Here is a 17,900-nt window from a genome sequence, read left to right on the forward strand (position 1 = left end):
GTAATATATCCAAGATTGGTGGTGGAACTACATTTTCAAACCTAACTAGTGGAGTACTGTCCTGGCTGTAGAGAACAGCAAGTCCTTCTGCAGTGTTTTCCTTCAAAAGAAAAGAAATCCATTCAAAACACAACATTTATGGCCAAGTTGATTTGTCCTAAACAGCCCACTGCAGATGATTAAGAGCAACATTTGGCTCTGCTCTTTGTTTCATGTGGAACAAGATGCTGTGGCAGCCTATACATCGTCATAATGATCATGGCGTAGCTACAGAATCCCCCGTTGCTCCAGAAATGTCGTGTGGCTGATAGATTAGGGCAAGATGCTGCTCCCCATATTCAAGATTTGCCTCATGATAAAGATATTTTTGGGTAAGTTGCTCCACAGAGAATTCCTCCCCAGAGTTCAATATGCTTCAGTGATGTAGGAATTAGGTTAGGCATCAGATGAAATCTGCAATCTTGTCTGATGTAACTGTAAATGACTGAGGTTAGGTTGCAGACAGCAGGAAACAGCTACTTAAATTCATTGTGACATGTACGTGGCGAGTTGTAAAATAATAATTTATAAAAGCAAAGATGACAGTGTTTAATTCTGAGTTATATCTTTGGAGCTATTTCGTTCCTTTAAAGTTTAAGTATTGAAAGCACTGAGTTCTTGTGCACAGTTGACTTCAATGTAGACATTTCTGAAAGCACCTATAAATATATTTACCTCTCCAAATTTGATTAAGGCTCTGGTAAGTGCAAAATATTCTCAAATCTGTTTTGCATTCTCTCAGTTAATGTTTTGATGTCTGTCTTCAGCTTTATGCTACCACAGAGTTGGCAAGGCACAGACAAAGCATTTTTTCCCAGCTCCCAACCACATCATAAATTCCACAGGCTTATAAAGCAGTGTTTATTCTGCTGGCATTCCCTAATGCAGCAAGTATAGAGATGCCTAGCAGGGAAAAGAGATGATTTGGGTACAAATAACTACTAATAGTAAAAATTTTACTGTACTGTGGAAGAAAATTTTCAAGGGTTAATTCGCCACAGATTGCAATTGTTCTTCTAGAAAAGCTGCTTTGAACTATGCATGGCGATCTGACTCCCTGCTTGGGACTGCTGGAACTGAGCAATGATCCAGTGACATTCCCCAGGGAAGCTTTCTTGGCATGGCCTGTGCTAAGTTCCCTCCAAACCTGACATTCACAGAGAAGTAGAGAAAGAAATAGCATAGGGGTATCTACAACCTTGTAGCTGTCCTACAATCTAACTGAACTCAGTGCAGTAGGTGAAAAAGCATCTGTTTGGATGGGGGAGCATTCCCAGGTCCCAGGGATGAGGCACCATAGTCCCTTTCCCTCCTTCTCCTGGTATCTGAACAGATGCTTCTCTATCAGGTATTATAACCCACAGACATTCAAAACTCTGTCATCCAGAAATAGGGTGATTTGTTTTAGTAATCAGATTATACTAATGAATATGATCTTTGTTTCTTTACCTTTTGGTGGTGCATCTACAGATCACCTTTTTTTGGATTTTTAGGTTTTTTTAATATTGACAGAAAAGGGATTTACTTCTCTCTCGTTCATTTATTTGCCAGGGGTATTTTTCCATACCAATTTTTAAAGTTTTCATGTAGCACCAATGAGCATGACATTTTCTTTAAAATGTGTAGATTGGAATTCTCTGTTAAACCAAGGCAGAGGGTTTAAGAAAGATACCAAATATCAAGTTTCACACTAAAACAAGTGTTGTTCAAACCATTATTTATAAACATGGACTAAGTAAAATAGAACGAATCCAATGATTAGCAAAAACACAACCTCGATAGCATGTATGAGAATCAGACAGGCTTCACAAAACAATGCCAGACAGCAAGATAGAAAACAAATAATTTCCTTATCAGGTGATGCCCTCAGAGAAGAGCTTCATGACCCCGGAGTGCTGAACACCTTTGAAAAACTGAGGTTGCAAGAAATGTAAGGAAATCATGCTCTAGAGGTCAAAAGTCCCTAAAGGAAATTTGGCATAGCCAACCTGAAAAAACATGATTAGGAGCTTGATTCTGACTTCATATGCTACAGACTGTCTTAAGTCAAGACCCCCTGAGAGTCACTTATCTCAGCTGAACTATATTTTTTATTGAACATGGAAGTTTTAGTGGTTTGTAGCATTTGAATAAATGTTTTGAATAGCCATGCAACTGACAGGTGCTTCTGCAGGGCTCAACTCCTGCCATGGAGAAGAAAAACTCTTGTGGGTCTCAGGCTCTCGTTCAGCCCCCAGAGCACCTAGGCACCTCATTTGCCTGCTGTTCTTTCTCAACCTGGGCAAAGCCATGATAGGCAGCTATCTCCGTTGTCCTGTTCTGTACAGTTCAGAACAAGACCACCAACACTCAACAGATGTGACTACCCTACCTCACCACAGTATTTTCAGCAAGGAGCCAGGTAAGGGCTAAATTTCTTTGTTGAAGTGAACAGGGCTATCAGCAAGTCCTGTCCAAGAGCCATAAGCATTCTTCAGTCCTAAATCATATGGCTTGGCTTCTGGGAAGAAAATTATTGGTCTGTGTTGGTATGCAATAGCCTTTTAATCAAGTGACTGAGGCTTCTTTTTTGTTATTTAAAAATACAGACCTGGTAACAATCTATAATGATTCACTGAAAGCACTTTTCAGGTAAAGGTCTTGAGTAGCATCCCTCAAATTTTACTAAACTCTTGTGAGGTAAGAATTAATGTCTGGCTCTACACATGGGTACATTTTGCTCTGAGAAGGCAAGAGGCCAATTTCATAGAGGCAACTAGAACCTCATGGCACTCATAAACTTTGGAAAACACAAGCTGGGACATTTTGCCCACAGTGGGAATGCAAGGTGACTGGTGTTCAGTTCTCCAAGTGTTTTGCCTGCTTGTCATATTCTTTAGCCATTGGGCTCTTCTGCCTGGAGTGCCTGAGTGCTGTGGTCAAGGTGTACTGCAGGCTACTGCATGATTGCATGAGATGAACTCTGACTCAAGGCAGTCTGATTTTTTTTTCTTCCTCAGATCACTTTTTCCCTGGTCTCTAGCTATACCTAGGCAGTGAACAGAGTAAAATGCAGAACTCCTAATAACAGTCACATTGAACTGAAAAAAATACTAGCTTTAATCCTTTTTGTCTGTGTCTCTGCATTTTCCAGCATCTATAAAACGTTATTACCTATATATTAAAATACAGCAGATGTTGGTCAAGCATTTCTACTTAAGACTTAAAGCTAAGCTTCCACAACCATCTATTGCTGCTGGAGTGAGACACTGGGGAGTGGTTAAGCTTTCTTGGGTGTTTCATAAAGGCAGTAACCCTTATGTGAGCTGTTTCAAGAGTGGACTGAGTACTCTGTCAAGATGTTTAACAGGGAAAGCCTCTGCACACAGAGGGTCGCTGTAGTCATCCCATCTCTTGGTGCCTGTGATCTTAGTATTGGATGTGATGTTATTTGGGAACATTTGTTTTGGTTTTGCCAAGCATGTTTACTAAGTCCATGTCACTTGACTTCTTGTAAGTCAGTGCATATGGATTGTCTCCTTATGGTCTTTGTACTATGTTCACCATCTGATTTCTTTTAAATAGTGTATTACGCAACTCAACTAGTTATCAAATTTGTGCACAGGAATATTTGAGAGGCATTTTATTTCTCCAGACACAAATGCTAATCCATTCATTAAATGCATTTACCAAAAAAACCTGCCAAAACCTACAGGAAATTATTTTGTGCCAAGAAAGTGTGAATATAGGAACTGTTGGTAAATTTGATTACTTTTTTTCATCTTCAAATCACAGACTATTTATATTCCTATACAGAAAAAGCCAATAATATTTACAGAGCATGTTTAACATTCCTGAAGCAGATTCTTAAAGGATTCTCTTCTCCTTATCTTTTTCTACATGCTCTTCAGGCACTGTTCTCGTATGCACAGAATGAGTCATCCATTCAGGGCATAGAAATCATATTCCCGTGCTGAGTCATGCTGGCCAGATACAGTGTCAAGCATCAAAAAACTGAGAAGATACTTGGCCTCAAAGAGGCAAATGGAAATGGAATGTGTCTTAACTATTACAAACATTTGTTGAGCAATTCTGACAAATATATAAAAATCATTACTATCTTGAGATTAGTAAAAGGAGTAGTTCCAGGAACAGAAGAACTAAATAAACCTAATTTCCTATAAATCTATTTCATTAAGAAAATATGTAGAAATCCTTTATTAATCTATTAAATTATTTAAATCTATTTATTTTTCTTAAATCTATTTATTATTCTTGTCTTTGGTTTGAAAAGGATGAGAAGTTCAGTGGAAATCTCTTTCATTACAGAACGTTTATCTCTCTCTGAGGGGACTTTCTCATATCTAACAAGACTGTTTCCTCTCAGAAAGCAGGTTTAAAGGATCTTTTATTTTTGGTAATTAGGAGTTACCAAACTAGAAGCAGTGCCTGAAGTGTTACTAGTAGCAAGCAGGGAGGTGCTGCTGGAGGAGAAACTTAGGAAGATCCCATAATATCTAAGGTGTTGAAAGACAAAGCAATAAAGCAAGTCAAATGGTGATAAAGTTATTTGCCTGCATATGAAATAAACTTTAAGTCTCCTATAAGTACACCTAGGATTGCATTGCCCAAAAAAGCAGTAGTTTTATTCAGGGCCAAATGCTTGCAGAGTAGTTTCCAGTTTGAATATACACAATGAGAAATTAGACTGATTTGCATGGTTATGGCATAGCCAAAAGCATGCTGAGGTGTTTGAGTTCAGGCATTGATCATTGTTCAGGTGCTTTCAGTTTTGATTTGATTATACAGGACTGCTGTAAACAGTTTCTGAATAACTTCTGAACTTGAGCCCTATTTATGAGGCAGGACAGGTCCAAAGTTTCACATACTATTTCAATTCACTAACAGTGCTGTTCACATGTGACTGAACTTGTATCTGGGCAAAATCTTAGGCAGACTAAGGGGGGTAACGTATGGTAAGCCTTTTTCTTTTGGGATGGAGTAACTTTCAGCTTATGATTCTAACCAGAACACTGTGGATGCAGTAATTTGACCTGTGCTGTTCAGTCTGTGCTAATGACAGTTTGAAGCACCTTGCATCAGATTGGACAGGAACCCTGCACGAAGCTTGGAGGAAGGGCTCCATTCATAGAGAGCAGGAGCATCACCACAGCTTTTTCTTTTAAAGAACAACAGTTTCACTTCACAAGTTTGCAGGTGATCTAGCAAAAAATACGTGAAACAAGACTAAGTTGTGAATCACACATGAGCTGCTGTAAGACTTGAGGCTGTCAGACAGCAGAGGGGCTATTGCTCGGCTAAACCTCTCTCAGCAGAGTGAGCTGCAGTGCTGCGTACCGAGAATAGGATATACTTGTGAGATTTGTTTCTGATAAAATAATATTAATAACCTGATATCTTGTGGAAGGACTCTGGAAGTGCAAAAATTACAAAGCGTGGGCCCACCTGGAATGAACTGTTTTAGATTGCTTCTAAAATTGCATTTAAAATTAGGGAAATAGGTATTCTCCACAACCAATTTTCCCATTCTGTCCTTTCTTCTCCCAAGGCTTTTCATTTCCACATTTCCAAACACATCAGTTTTAAACCACATGGAAAAGGCCAGGCCATTCGCTACTGTGGAAAGTGTTGAACAAGACACACTTCTGGAACCTGGCCACCAGCTGTGCCACATTTACTTTAGTGGGGCTCCTGCTACATATATAAGGTCTTTAAATTAAATAGCAGCTATGATAAATAAGTAAATAAAAATCCCAGCTCTCTGGAAAGTGGGAACTGTTTTCCCTCTTCCTTCGTTATGACTAGAAGCTTTCCCCTCTGAGGCTAGAGAAGAGCTAGCAGAGCTGCCTGCCCAGTAGCATCCCAGCAGCTGCCAGCTACCCCAAATGGCTCAGCGTGCCCAGAACATCAGCGCTGGCCAACGTCACGCAAAAGGGCTGGTTGGCTGCCTGCGCAGACCTGCACAGCTATGTGAGTGTGTGCTCTGCGAATACCAGCAGTACCACCCAGACTTCAGTCATTAGCCTAAGGTCATCGGTACATTTCTGTGCATGGGAGTGTCTGCATTTTATGTATCACTATGGCTTGTCTGGGTGTGTATACATTTGTTTGTGTGCTCGCTCTGTAATGATCCATCCTATCTTACATGTATATTTTAAAATATTTTTTAAAAAGAGGGTAGATATCATTATCTAAGGGAAAGAGAAGTGCAGGGTCAGAGGCTATGCCCTTTGCTGAAGGGTACAGAGCAAGTAATTGGCAGAGATGTGCACTGGTACACCAGGTTTCTGACACAAAGCCTGCAGTCTCCACTAAGCCATGTTACTTTTTTTGCCTCTTCTGTGTAGGAAGCATTCTGAATTGTAGATTATCTATCAGGCATTTATGCCGCTGTGCTTCAGAAAGCCCTGTGGCAATGGAGAGAGGAAATGCTATTTCTTTCCTTTACCACTTCTGCTGTTACTGACAGCAAGACTTAAGCTCAGCAACAATTTACTCGACTAAAGCCTGAACAACAACTGACTGCTAACAAGCTCATGTGCATCCTTCAGCAAACGTTTGATACAGTGACCAGCCAAGTCCAGCTGCATTCATTTCCAGTGACCAAAGCAGGTGGTCATGGACCCAATTATGACTTTGAATGCTAAATCAGAGTCCTGCAGATTACCCAATCCAACAATTAGTCCAGCCCTCTGCTTTGCTGCAGGTTTGTTTATAATGATCAGTCTTTTTTGAAATTATTAGTTTGGGTTATTATGGTAGAATTTACTGAACAGCAGGCTGTTTGGCAGCTTTCAGTTTGGAATTTTTTTAAGAATAGTTTTTTCCCCAGAATTTTTCAGTAAAACAAAAACGTAGAAGGAATCACTTCTGGGAGTGACACATTTTGTTCATAAGATGTTTTCTTCAGCAACATTATTCAAAGAAGTCTAGAAATAAAATTCATTCTTAACCAATAAATTAAATAACTTCAACTTCAAAATGTCTGAACAGACAGGAAGCAATCTTTTGAATTTTTTTTTAACCAAACACAATTTCTGGAAACAGCATACATTATCAGTATGGCCTATTCTGTGCTTCTCACAAAAACGAAAATTTACATGACAAATGTGCCCACCTTCAAAGTAGACTATAAACTCAGAGAACCAACTGAATAAATCACTTTGCAAGAGGCAAATACTTTCCTCTGATCTTTTTTTGGACTGCAACCTCCTAGGGCAGGGATAGTCTTTATTTTATACCATCTATTGGAACAACGCACTGCTGAAACTTAAGTAATAGTTTCCAGCAGACTTGATTCACGTCATAAAAATCAGCTTGTGCCCTCTTGTTGACACCTCTGGGTAGAGCAGGAACGGAGCAGATATTCAAACTGGATGTTGTTTAATTTCAAGTAGAGTTAGTGAGATAATACGGTGTAGAGTGAAGAATTTGCCCATTAGAATAACATGTTGGGGCTTCTTTATTCATTTCTCAGCTCTTAACCACATTCTCACATCTCATTGTAGATTGTGAACTACAAGCCACATATGAAACTAAAGGAGTCAAGGAACCTATGTGTATTTTTGTGATATACAACATAATTTCAACACTTACCCGTGTACTGGCTGTGTACCCGTTGACCCCATTCTGTTACAGGAAAAATAATAAAAAAAATCTTTTTCCTACTTTTTATGTTTTTATATGAAGAAGACAGACAAGCTTGAAACAAACTCCATTCCTTTTCCTTCCCTTTCTGCCTCCCCTGCAAAATCAGTTAAAAACATAAATCCTGAGGCTATAATTTGATGAATTTGATCTCTTCTTTTATAGTGGTACTAGCAGACAGGTTAAATCACTGGGCATACCCAACAGGCAGAGTAGAAAAGAGGCTTTCTGTTTCGTATATGCTGCTTTTCCACAGCAAAGCAATATGCGTCCAGAAGTCTTCAAAGATCAAATTCTGTTGCCTTTCTTTCTCTGTCATTGTAAGGTATTCTGAGGAATCTGATGCTTGAGATAAAGGAAGGTCAAGCCACAGGTGTTCATGGTCCTGAGTATCCTAATCTTTCGTGAGGCTCTGCTAGGATCTGTGGAAGCCATACGTGTGCCTATAGAGGCTGGTCTCTTTCCTTAGTGCTGTTCAAAATTGCAATGCCCCGGCACGTGAATGGACTTATGGACAGATTTGATAAGTTCTTAGAGGACCACATTCCTTAAATAACTTGTCAGCATCTTGTTCCTACAATTTTTTGGAACATAAGATCAAGAACTTGCCCCATGGCCCTGTAAATCAGCAGGGCTGTATTAACCTGGGCAAGCTTGAATGTAGACGGAGGTGCTGGACATGCTTTCCTTATTTCGCTCTTTGTCATGCAGTGTTTTCCTAATGTCATGCACATATTGTACAAAGCAGAGATTTACATATTCAGTATTGCTATCATAAAGCTCCACACTAAAGGCCAGATTCCAAAGCCTTTACTCATGGTGAGTAGGTCCCTCCTCCATGAGTAATGCCTTGGAGATTAGGGAAGCTCCTGGTGAAATGAAGTGTTACTTAACACATGGTAAGCTTTAGAGCCTTTCCCTGTAAAATTAGGGGCAAATATCGTCTCTTCCCCTCCTGTACTTCTAGGTTGATCTGATCCCACACATACAGATCCTAGGTAGGTGAGTGTCATGTGGGAAGAAGCCAACAGCAGAAACGTGTGCGGCAGCCTGGTATCGGAGACAAATCAGGGGAACTCAACCCAAATTATCCCCCACCTCTATGGATATCTCAAGGATCTGGCAGTCCTTATACACCCAACACTCCATAAGTATTTTCTGTAGCTGGACAGAACGTGTGTCCCACTCTATGAGTTCTGGGAGAGAGCAGCTCGTGAGTTGATACAAGGGACAAGCCTTTTCTGCTGTTTAAAACAAGCTCCAGTGGTGGTGGATGAAGACCATTCCCTCCCCAGAGGAAGAAGAAGAGGTGTTCTTTGTATGTAAATGCCTTAAAAGCTGGAGAACAGTGCCTAAGGACTTCCACTTTTGCTTGCCAGTATTAATTCGGTGCAAGAGGAGAGCAGCTGTACTGTGTCAAATTGAAATTGGTGTTTCCATGACACCTCTCCTTCCCCATCCCAAACAATCCCAGTGGCTGCTGTGGTGTTATACCTTTCCTGAGACAACAATTGTGCTTCTGTCCCTGTATTTAACAGCCCTCAAGGAACTTGAATTCTTTTATGCATTGCTCATATGCATCACAACATCCTATGGCAATGAGCTTCACAGCACAACTGGGCACCAAAGGGAGAAGCCTTTGGTAAAATAAGGTTCTTGTGGAGTGTGGGGTATGGGGCCTGCAGAAGATGGCCACTGAGCTCTGCTCTTCTTGGGCAGGTGTCAGCAGCACAAGTTTCCCAATGTCCTGACTTTGTCCCCAGCAAAACTGGTGCTGATTAGCAATGCCATTGCTATTTGTGTGGTAGTTATCTGTGTTAGAGGTAGTTCTCTGTGTTAGACCCAGATTAACAAAGACGCTGTGGTATTTAATTCTTAAAGAAAACTCCTGTGCTGTTTTGAATATGAAGTCTAATCTTCCGGCCTTGAGTAGAGGCATATTGGTGAAACATTGGAAGAGAGCTTGCAGGACTTGTTATACTTGTTCTGTGAATAAGACGAAGCTTTCTACTTCTCAGACTGTCCTTCTGAGGAATTTTACTGGCACTAAAGTAAACAAATGCCTTTCCTAGAGAAATGCTGCTATTTAAAATGCTAAGGCTGGATTTTTGGTTTAAAATGGAAAGAAAGCAAATACATCATTCCACTCTGCCAGTGGCAGTGAATTATTTGTGTGCTTTGGACCGGCCTATAGGCACATACACAACCATTATGTAGCAAATCCCACCTAAGTTCAGTGCCCCTTTTCACATTAGGCTCTGAGTAAGTCTGAGTGGGCTCCATATCGAGGGCAAAAGGGAGGGTTGAAGCATCTATATTAGTTGAAACCATGGAGATTGCTGTTCATGGCCTCTGTTCCCCCTATCCTTTCCCATGCAATACAAACGAATGGCCTCCTCCAAGCTTTTACCCTTGTTTTAATTCCTCCTAGAAAATTAAGTGTCAGATGTTCATACTAACGTAGTGGTTAACCAGCCTGTGGTAAAAACTCTTGGCTGAACTGGCTTGATTTATACTGCTCTTGTCACCATAGCAGTAATTAGAGTGATCAGAGCAGCAATGCCAATGCTGTATTTCATTGACTTTGCCCTCTTTCTATTTCAGGGAAGAAGCTTCACTTAAGAAGTGAGAGTGCAGGGGTTCCCTCAGACAGAAAACCCCATCTCAGAGATACCAAACCAAAATCACGGTGAAAGGTCAAGATTTTAAGAATACTTAGCATTCCTAAAACCCTTCCTGTCTGTAAAGCACCATGTAGTTATTGTTATTCTTAAAAATTGTTTAGGTATTTGTGCTACTCGTTATCCCCATTTTACATAGGGAGGGTTAGGCTCACACAGACTTCCAGCTTTTGAAGCTCTGGCTCCTACTTCAGCACCTAATTTTTTTAGGCCACACATAGCAATTCACCAACTTTGGGACAGACTTTTTTACCTTTTTGCACTAGTAAGCTGTGGAGGTCTCCCAGAGAAGCAGTGATGGGCTCCCACTAGTGTCTTTGAGGCATTTTCATTGTCATTCTTATTTTCTCTTGCCTCCTTCTTTGTACTCATATAAGCCTGGTGTTCATTTACGGTCAATCTTCTGGTTCTTGAGAAATTGTAAATGAAAGGCGATCTCCTTGGTTTCCTTTCCTGAGGGAAGTCTGTGTGAGCCGTGGTCAACTCTGCAGGGAAGCCTTCTGACTTCTGTGTGGGCTTGTTCAAGTAGATCTGGCTTCTGTTGCACTTTATGTTAGCTTCAGGGGTGAGATGCAGAGATAAAAACAAAGGTCAGGAGCAGATCTGTAAATGACAAACATCAGAATCATGGAGCACATATGCCTCTCTCATTAGCTATAACAACTTTGGAAACCTTGGACTGCACCGATGTCCTGATATAGTCTCTTTAAACTTAAAAAACAAGCCTAGAGAGAGCATTTAGACACACTGCAGTATGCTCCAATTCAAATAAGGTCATGGAGTTGCACTCTCTAAACCTGCCATTATTCCTGAGGCACTACAAAGGACATCAAGGATACATTTCAACTGTTTCAAGTCAGACAATCACAGCTTCTTGCCAGCTTTTGATTTTTTAGTCTGGAAGCAAGATGCATGCAGTCATTACATCTATTGGTCCCCAGCCCTGTTAACTAATTTTAACCAAATCCCATGGAGGAGTGAGGATCTCCCGAGCCTTGTGAAATCTGGTGGTATGTAAAGAGGAGGTACTGCAGCCTCAGCAGCTATCTGTTGTGTCACTCTCAGCCCACATGTCCAATTACCATGCATACATCTCCATACTGGCTGTCTCTTATCCTGTGTGGAGGGCACAGGAGGGTAGTGTAGATGGCAGACAAGGGGAGAAAGCAAAATCATTTGTAGAAAACCAGTCTCCAGTAGTTCCACTGCTGAGAGGCCCAGGAATTTTTTACTTGCTCCATATAGAATGAGCATTTCTATATGCTGCAATCTTATAGAAAACAGGCAAAATCTTAAACCACTCATCCATGTCCAGACTTATAATTAATTCCCACAAGACCCTCATCTCAAATTAATAGATTGGGCAAGGGACATAATGAAAAAGCACTCACCCAAATAAACCAGAAAAGCCAAATTATTGGTTTGCATGAGTAAGCACTGGCTGGGTAAGCGAGGGCTAGGCAATGTAGCATGAACTCACAAAGAAAGAACATTATTGAAGTTTAAATTGATAAAACCTTGAGGAAACTTGAGTCATTTGTGATAAATTTCTGTCTTCAGAGGAAATTAGGTTTAAAGGAAAAGGAGCTGGTTTAAAATATATTTAACATCTCAAATTTCATGTATTTATGCCAAAGTCGCTTTCCCACTCCCACAGACTGGGAATAGAAATTGTGGTCCTCACTTGCCTCTTTGAAAACTGCAGCATCGGTTGTTTTACAGTCAAATAAGCAGTGAGGTCAGGAAGGAAGCAAGTCTGGAAAAGTTAATGCTCTTGCGCTGGGTTTCATTTTTTAAATTAATTGGGTCTCTAGTTCTGCAGAAGTGGCTGGGAAAGGAAGTAATGCATGAAATCAAATGATGAGGAGCTTGTATTTTGGGGAGCTGCTTATGAAGATGGGATGATGGAGAATGTGAAGTAACCTATCCAATCTGACCCATTTCAGAAAAAAAAAAAATTGGCAGGAGACAGGTTTCTTTATCTTCATATATCCCCGGGCTGTTTCATGGTATGCTTTCTATTACACCAGGATATTGCATTCTTACCAGTGGTGCAGGATATCACACACTAGTAGCTGAGGGTCTGATGGAGGTGGGAGTGTGCACACGGAATGGATTAGAGGTTCACATCCTCTTGCTGTCATGTCACGTGAGGATTTTAAGGACTGAATCTGAGTTTGGAGAGGAGGAAGCTGCAGAGACAGCTATATCTTAATTACCTCTGGAAAGTTTACTGAAATGCTCAGAGAATTGCTCATCTGTCTGAACAGAAAAGCTGTCGAGAGCTCAAGAAGTAAATACCAGAGCGTTGAGATCAAACACATATCCTGAGGTGTATTGGGGAATATGTTATAAATAGGAAGGAAGAAAAAGCTCAGGAGCATTCAGGTGACCCCTCTCAACCCCTTTTTGTAGCTATGTTTTGACAGCATCTAAAATGTGATGTCAGTTCTTGATTATCTGGTTTGTGGACTAACTAACTTTGCCCTGATTCAGTAGAAGTACCTGAATCCTGTGGATGCAGTGGCCAGCCCTGGCTCCCAGCCTGCCTGTTCACTGGTGTGTGCCACTGGAATAGCTCCCCGAAAAGCCATCTGGCTGTTTTCAGCCTACTCTTTTCATTAGAGGTCTTATACGTGTTTTGTGTTATCCATGGGTTTACTTCATCTAGTTTATCTCGCAGTATTGGGTAACGGGTAGTGCTTGGCATTCTCATCCCATTGCCATTTTCATATCAAGCAGTTTTCTAGGTAACCTGTAAAAGACTGTGTTTGTTTATGCTCTGGGTTTGGGGTCAGCCCAGTTTGGAAACCTCAAAGACTGAAGCTGGGATCCAGGTCCTGTCTTGCTTTCTATAGATTAAAACTTTGGTAGGAACTCAAATATTTCATTGTTGTTTTCTTTTTTTTCTAGAAACAGCAGATTGTGGGCAAGGGTATTGGCAAAGAGAAAAGAAAATAAGGAAGAGAGTAAAACAAAAAATTTGTAAAAGCATTCTGATATGGATTGGGAGTGTGCTTCTGAGTGTGATCCTCTTCGTGCCATGGCCTTGGGGTGAGTAACCTGCGTTTCTTCCAAACGGAGTTAAGCTGAAAGATGTGCTCCGGAGGCGTACATAACATACCATGACAAGTAAGGGACATTCAGTCCATAGGATCACAAGAGGCAGTCTGAACTAAAATGCTCAGGAACACATGCAGTGAGGATGTCAGGGCCTGTGTTGCAGTTGTTTTGCTTTACAAATCCGGTCCTCCAAAACCGTGTTACCCAAATCTCAGTTTTCAGCATTGTACATTGCTATGTTTGACAAACTGCCTTAAGGCCTTCCCCAGGGGCATTTACACTGGATCCTCCTCATTTGAAAATAAAGATGCCATTGCTGGAAAGTCGGGCACTTTGTGACCTCTCTGATTTCCAGAACCTGCTCTTCTGCTCAGTCACACTTGCTGATGGTCTCCAACATGCTGCAGAAAACATTTGCCTGAGAAAGATTTTGGAAGTTAGAGGTATGATAAAAGAAAAAAGGCAACTGATTGCCTGGTCATGTTCTATGGGATTTCTTTCAGTGCAGTTGTAATATCTCCAGGATTTTGGTTGGGTTAATCATATTGAATTGACCAGCCTTTGCCACATATGTCTTTATTACTTAGCTATGCAGTGCTGCATAAAATGTGATAGAATTTTTTCTAAAGCATAATGACTTATTTTGCTTTAAATAAAAATTACCATCTACTCTGTGGTTAAAATACTTTGGGGACAAAACCTCAAAGCACATGACAGAAAAGTTCTTTTTCCATTCTCTTCAGTGACAGCTTTGCTATTGGGCTTAGTTTTCCTGTGGAAAAATGCAAGGTAATGATTTCAGTGGCATATCTCTGGAGTCACAGAGAAGCAAGAAGCAAGAAAGTGTCTGTAAACATTAGGGTTCTTACTGTCTAACAGGGCTGGGAAAATGAGTCAAGGTAGAGATACCTCCTTAGTGAAAAATAAGGAGTGCATATAAGGGAAGGCTGATTTACTTTATATTTGCTAGCCTAAATAAGGACTGGTAGCTGTAGTTGTTTAGCAGAATCACAGTGTTGCAATCTCTTATCATTCTTATCTGTGTCCGCTTTGGATGCAAACAGCAAGAGATGGCTGAATCTGAAGAAACCCCCATTAGCCACACCCTTGATGCAACTCACATTCTTTGTGCATTTACTCAGGGCTACCAGCTTTCCTCACTCTCTCTTTGCTGTAGATTTCTCAGCTCTACAAACACCCAAGGAGACAATATTTTGAGCAAATGGTATTGAACATGGCATTGAACTTTGTGTGGGAGCTGGGAAGGGGTCTGTCAAAGGACTTGGAAGGGGCAGGATAAATACAACCAACGCCAGCCAATCATCACACCTGAGCTTGGCTTCATGCCACTTTTACTCTTCCTAAGGCAAAGTCTGTGGCATGGGCTTGTGTTTTGTTGTCCCCATCTCTTTGTCACTGTGGACATACGTGGGTTATGACAGGCTATGCAGTGGGTCAGGAAATAGGTGAGCAGGGCTCATTTTTTGCTTGTGCAGAAGGGACAGTGACAGTAATGCAATTAGCAGTATCAGTGTTCATAATCAAACACCTGCTGTTACTAGTCACCCATCTTGATCTGGTAATGTTCCTCCTCTGCACCAGTACAGGCTGGGAGCTGACCTGCTGGAAAGCAGCTCTGTGGAGAAGGCCCTGGGAGTCCTGGTGGACAAGCAACTGTCCATGAGCCATGTCCATGAGAGGGGACCATATGAATGTATATATGTAACTGAAGGGAGGGTGTAAAGAGGATGGTGCCAGGCTCCTCTTGGGGGTGTCAAGCTACAGCACAAGAGGCAAAGGGCAGAAACTGATGCACAGGAAGTTCCCTCTGAATGTGAGAAAGAACTTCTTTGCTGTTCGGGTGACCAAGCACTGGAACAGACTGCACAGAGAGGTTGTGGAGTCTCCCTCACTGGGGATACTGACCTGTCTGAATGCAATCCTGTGTAAAGTGCTCTAGACTGACCCTGCTTGAGCAGGGAGGTTGGACCAGATGACTGACTATGGTCCCTTCCAACCTTACTCATTCTGTGATTCTGTGTTAGCTCTGCTTCTACTGACATACGATTTATTGACAGCATGTTCAACTGTGCTGCAATCATAGAGTTGTATGATTTCTGGTTGAGTGAAGAACTATATGTAGTATAGCAATATCAGTGTAAGTCACCTTAACAAAATACAGAAATAAGGCAGAAGCTTGTTTTTATGTAGGAAGATGTTGTACTGTTTAGTAACAAAGATTTTGTATATAACATACCTTATTCCATGACAGTATCAGTCCAGATGTCCTTACCCATACAAAGTATAAAACTTAGTGAGGTAAGAACACAGCAAGAAATGTCTAGTTTTGGGACTTGTTAAAGTTTGTGAAAAAACACAGTAGTCCCTATATGAAGTTACAAACACCAAAGGGATGGGTGCTTTTAAGCAGGGAATATATTCTACCCTTTGAAAAGATCTACTAGATGGCAATGGAGAGGCCATATCACCCAGGAGTTCAACTGAGATTTTGTGAGAGGGGAAAGATTAACTATACGGCAAGTAAATCTGCATATTTTTGTCAATATGGTGTAGTTATTCTTATGAAACCCTGATAACATTTTTCAGTTTATGTTACCAATTGCAATGTTTATCGTCAATACCGAAAGAATTTGCTATAGCCTTTTTTCTCTTATAATTACTTTAGACGTTAATCAAAATGCACAAAACAATTTTTTTTTCTGCTTTCTACTGGACAAAATTTGGGGGTCTTTTCAAGGAGAAGACATAATTCAGAGAATAGATAGCTCACACTTTCTCCCATGCAACAGCCACACAGGTTTCATTTTTATACTTACTGTTTTGTTGCCTACTTTCATTAGCGTATGAGCTGGTGCTGCAAATCCCCAACAGAGTTTAAATAATATTAAAAGTCTGTTCCTGATTTAAGTAAATTTTCCCTGAAAAATGCAACTCTGAACTTCATGACTGAGATGACAGATAAAACCTGGACATGAAAACAGTAAAGAACATATAGGAACCCTTCGGAGATAATACTATGATCATGTGTTGAAATACTGACTGTGCAATTTACTATAACTAAGGTTTGATTTCAATACCCATGTGTGATTTCAATACTCATGTGTTTGTTGTTGTTGTCCTTTCTAAATGATGCTATACAAACAAAAAACAGCATTAAGAGAGAGAGAGAGAGAATCTGAGTGCGTAAAAATGCATCCCTTTTCATCAGGGACAGTCTCTAGAAGCAGCATGATCCAAGAAGGTTTAAGCAGAATGTTTAGAATTAATAGCTCTGGAGTGATAACCCTAGCTCTGCCACTAACACTCTGCCCACGGCAAATTATTTTACATCTATAAAATGGAAATGATAGCTACTAACCTGCTTTACAAGAGATTTGCAAAGATAAATCAGTTAATGTTTGTGCAATGTTTTCAACATGCAAAATGCCATAAAGCTCCATGAATTATTACCTGAGCCCTTGCTTTAAAACCTCAGTAGAATACAAACTACAATGCAAAATACAATGTCAACTATCTCAAAAAACATGCAAAATCTGAGCAAATTGATTCTAAACCCCTACTAATTCAGCTCTACTTCATTTCTCCTCTTCCAGTAAAAGGCCTGCCCTTTAGAATCACTTTTGCAACACAAAGAGAAGAACTGCACTGCCATCCAGGAATGGTTGCTGATGAATTTTTTTGGAGGGCAAATGCTGACCCGCTCTCAGTGGATAATGAAAAACAACACGTTTTTGTTTCATTTAAGGAAAGGACCCAGTAGCAGGGATTTCTTTACTCTTGAGAGGATTTTGAGACTCTATTCTTTTTTGAGGGAATGTGGAAGAGATATGAGAATTAATCCTGCTTTTTCCACTGATAGGAAAATCAGTTATTCATCCTCTTAACAGCTTCTCTCCACATGTGGCAAAGTAATCAGCTCAGCGGTGCAGGCAAGTGGTCGTGAGCAATTGCAGCCAAATTCTGCAATCCAGAAGTATCTTCATATGAAAGAACTACCAGCTTACATGGACTTCACTTCAGAGGTCAGCATGCTTAGGTTTAATATATAGAAGACAGGAGATATATACATACCATGAAGCAAGCAAGTAAGAAGAAAGCTGAAAAAAGATATCGTATTTAGTATTCTCACGATGAACTATCAATTTAAAAATTCGTAGTCAAAAGACTGGCTTTTGTCCCATGACCTTTGATGCATGCACACATACAGCTGGTAATAAAAGTTTTGCAACATGAATATTGTATGACCTTGGTAAAATTCATGTAATTACATTAGATTTAAAGGAGTTGTACCAAAGGCAGTCACCGGGTATGTGACCAGCTGTTTAGGGAAAATGTCGTGTTTGAATTCAAACCATTTCAGAAACTGTTCAAGGCCTGAAATTCCTGCCTGTGATAAGCTTCTCAAACCACAGTCTTAGAGTCTCTTTATGTATCTCATGACCTTGGCAA

General features: G+C 40.5%; 2 long non-coding RNA genes across 2 annotated transcripts in view; one reads left to right on the forward strand and one right to left on the reverse strand.

The window, feature by feature from the left end:
• LOC127476482 (uncharacterized) overlaps positions 1-17,900 on the reverse strand; it is a 36,430-nt gene that overhangs the window by 16,034 nt on the left and 2,496 nt on the right. The window contains exon 2 of the long non-coding RNA XR_007906640.1: positions 10,621-10,970. This is a non-coding gene — a long non-coding RNA (uncharacterized LOC127476482). The remainder of the gene's footprint in view (positions 1-10,620; positions 10,971-17,900) is intronic.
• LOC127476481 (uncharacterized) lies at positions 279-17,657 on the forward strand. The gene is made up of 4 exons (XR_007906639.1): positions 279-371; positions 10,291-10,382; positions 13,281-13,421; positions 17,045-17,657. It is a non-coding gene; the product is annotated as an uncharacterized LOC127476481 (long non-coding RNA).

This window comes from Manacus candei, unplaced genomic scaffold, assembly GCF_025592945.1.
Source record: "Manacus candei isolate 608988 ecotype Guabito, Panama unplaced genomic scaffold, ASM2559294v1 h1tg000049l, whole genome shotgun sequence".
Lineage (NCBI taxonomy): Eukaryota > Metazoa > Chordata > Aves > Passeriformes > Pipridae > Manacus > Manacus candei.